Consider the following 3,328-nt stretch of genomic DNA (forward strand, 5'->3'; position numbering starts at 1 on the left):
TGATTTCTGTAACATAAAAAAAAAAATTAAAAAGGTGTTGCTCAAGGGAAGCCATCAGCACTTGAGAGAACCACAATCCCCACCATCTGCTACCGCAGAGACAGAGCAACTATTCACAGCTTTTGTTGCAGTCCTCAGGCTGCAATTGTACTGCAACTGGGGGTGGTCACAGTAGACCTGAGCAATTTTAAATCTTTACTGCTTATTCCCCGCCTGCTGCCACCTCTCTTCCTTCCTCCTCTGCCCATTTTTATTTTACTGTAACGGGCAAAATCAGGGCAGGCAAGGAATTGTATATTTCTGATCTTTAGGCGACCTGCTGCCACCAACAGAAACATGAAGTGCACATTGTATTCTGAGGCTGTAGGTGATGTCCTCTAGGCTGAGATTCATTTCATTTAATTATAGTTATCTAAAAAGTACCCAGTCTAAGGCAGCTATCTAGGTTCCTCCTTTAGATGATTAAAAAAAAAAAAGGCAGTTCCAAAGGTGATTCATCCTCAGCTTCAATTGGTATTAATCCCCAAACAAGCCCTGTGTAAATTCAATTCTCCTTTCCGATATAAAAAGAGCTCAGGCTCCAATTTGGAGCAGACACTAAGGATGGGCTTTGCCTGAGGAAACACACAGCTCCAATGCAGGCGTCCTTACCTGAGGTGACTCTGTGGATTTCCTTTATACAAGCCAATAGAAAGGACAGGAACTTTTGATTCCTCTCTTCCTAATGCAGATTGTGGAGTCATAGAATGTCTTAGGTTGGAAGGGACCTGGAAACTCATCCAGCTAAATTTCCTGCCATGTGCAAGGACACCTTCCTCTAGACCAGGTTACTCAGAGTCCCCTCCAACCTGGCCTTGAACACTTCCAGGGATGGGGAGTCCTCAGCCTCTCTCAGATACAGAAAGACTGAAATATGGAAAGTGTTTCTCTTCACTGATGACAATGATTAGCTTGTATCTAGACACTTTTTTAACAGAATTATACAGTTAGAAGAGACGAATTGTGTAACTTCCAGAAAGCTAAAAGTTAGTGAGATTAATCTGGGTTTTACCAGCTGTCCCACACAACTAGAAATCATGGGAGCAGTGCCACTGTCACAGACATCACTTCATTAAAAATCATTTCCTTAGGATTTTTCCTCCTGAGAAGCTGGGAGGTCTCAGGAACAAAATGCAAGCAATGGTTATCTGCTGCTGTGGAATGCAACAGGTGCATCTGTGATTGGCCCATGTTGGATGTTTGTAATTAATGGCCAATCACAGCCCAAGGGGCTCTGACAGAGAGTCTGGGGCAGCTGCCTTGGTTATCATTCCTTTCTATTCTTAGCTTAGCCGGCCTTTCTATTCTTTTAGTATAGTTTTAATGTAATATATATAATAAAATAATAAATCAAACCTTCTGAAATATGGAGTCAAATCCTCATCTCTTTCCTCATCCAAAGACCCCTGTGACCACCGTCACATGGCACCACCTTCAAAAGAAAGTCCTCTTTGCCAGACAGCCATTCATCCACTCTATCACTTTCAGGATTTGGGATGTGAAGGTTTCCATGTGCTCTCCAGAGCAGCATGCAGGGAGCCAAAGACTGAAATCACTCCTTCCTCTAGCACACCAATGTAAAGACAAAACAAATCCTTTGAGGCTTCAGAGAGTTATTGACAGGAGACAGAGGAGAATTTAAACCTAGAGGAAAAATGTGTTTATGTTACTTGCACTGCCTGGAAATGTTCATGTGGCACAGTGTTAAATGTCCATGGCACTTAATTCTCATAGGCCATTTCTCTTCTGGCAAAAATATTATATGAGCTACACATTTGCAAGGACACTTGTTCACCACAGTGTGCATTGAAATAAGTGCTAGTTCATTATAACCTTTAAAGCATCTCAGCTTCATTGGCATTTAAGTATTGGATTATCTCAATGGGGTCATTAAAGAGAGTTGAATGTATGGGAGGATAGTTCCTCAGCTTTATTTCTTTGCAAAATTTATAGTTAATTACTGGGACAAAACCCAAAATAAGAAGACAAACAGTACAAGTTAAAATTGAAGGCTCTCTGCAAATACAGCTTTGAAAAAAAGCAAAAGCTAAATGCTAAGAACTCATAATAAAAAGCAATTTCCCAAGTATTATGTTCTATCTCCATTATGGTTAAACACCATAAATTAGCAATGAGCATTCCAATTCAAATGACTTGTGTTCTTCAGTATTCTTAAAAATCAGCCGAATCACAAGTCCACCAGTGGTTCAATGGAAGTAATAGAAGACAATTTAATTGACAGAAATGTGTTTTAGATAGTACTTCTTATCTTCAGGCAACACATTTTATTACCTAAAACTTCATTACAGTGCACAAAAAAGGAGAAAGAGAAACATATGTTTACTTGTAGTGAACCATACGTTTAAAATGATAACAGAATTGATTTCCCCCTGCAATTTTATCTTTACCGTATACATTATGACCTGTATGCTGAAATGTGAAAACCTAGAAATTTCTGGTACACTTCTGCATTTTCAGGGGGAAGAAAACCAATAATGTTCTCAGAAGAATGATATTTTTGCATTGTTGTAATGTGCATTGTTTTCCTAAGATCAAATCTAAAAGGAAAAGAGCCACTGTATTGTCCTCAGCAGTGCTTCTGTCAGATCTTGTGGCTGCATCTTCCAAACAAAGAGAGTTTGGTGTTTCAGGGGGAATCCTCAATGCAAGAGTAAAGAAGGAGCAATGTTGGTTTTCAAGTGTAAGTACTGTGTGTGAAGTCAATTTGAAAAGTAACAGGTGTCATTGTTGATTTTGATCCTGTATTATCAGTGGGGAACAAATACAGGTTCTGAAATCTGCCACCAAAGATTATCTGCACATTTTTTTTCAGCTGTTTCTGAGGGACAAGAATGATGCCCAGTTGCTGGTGCTCCTGGAGCTGTGGGTTATGAAACAGCTTCAAGGACCTGACACCACTGGAAAGAAGTATAGTTTGACAGTGACACGGGATTAAATGCCGTGCTAATGATTAGAAATAATAAAAATAAACAGATCCACAATCTAACAGAAGCCCTTTTCCCATTATTACTTACAAACTGGTAGTGTTTGGAAGTTTGCATGAGCCATCAGAAGAGGTTGACCCTAAAATTAATACTCCAATTCTTAAAACTATGAAATAATTAAAATGTGTTTGGGGACCACAAACTGAAGTTTGAATGAAGAAGCTGAAATTACTTTTTCAGGGCTATATTCAATAATCTTAATCCCATCAACCATAGAAGTGCAGAATGTCTTGGGTTGGAAGGGTTCCTAAAGATCAGCCAGTTCCAACCTCCTGCCATGGTCA

Source organism: Melospiza melodia, chromosome 4 (assembly GCF_035770615.1).
Source record: "Melospiza melodia melodia isolate bMelMel2 chromosome 4, bMelMel2.pri, whole genome shotgun sequence".
Taxonomy (NCBI): Eukaryota; Metazoa; Chordata; class Aves; order Passeriformes; family Passerellidae; genus Melospiza; species Melospiza melodia.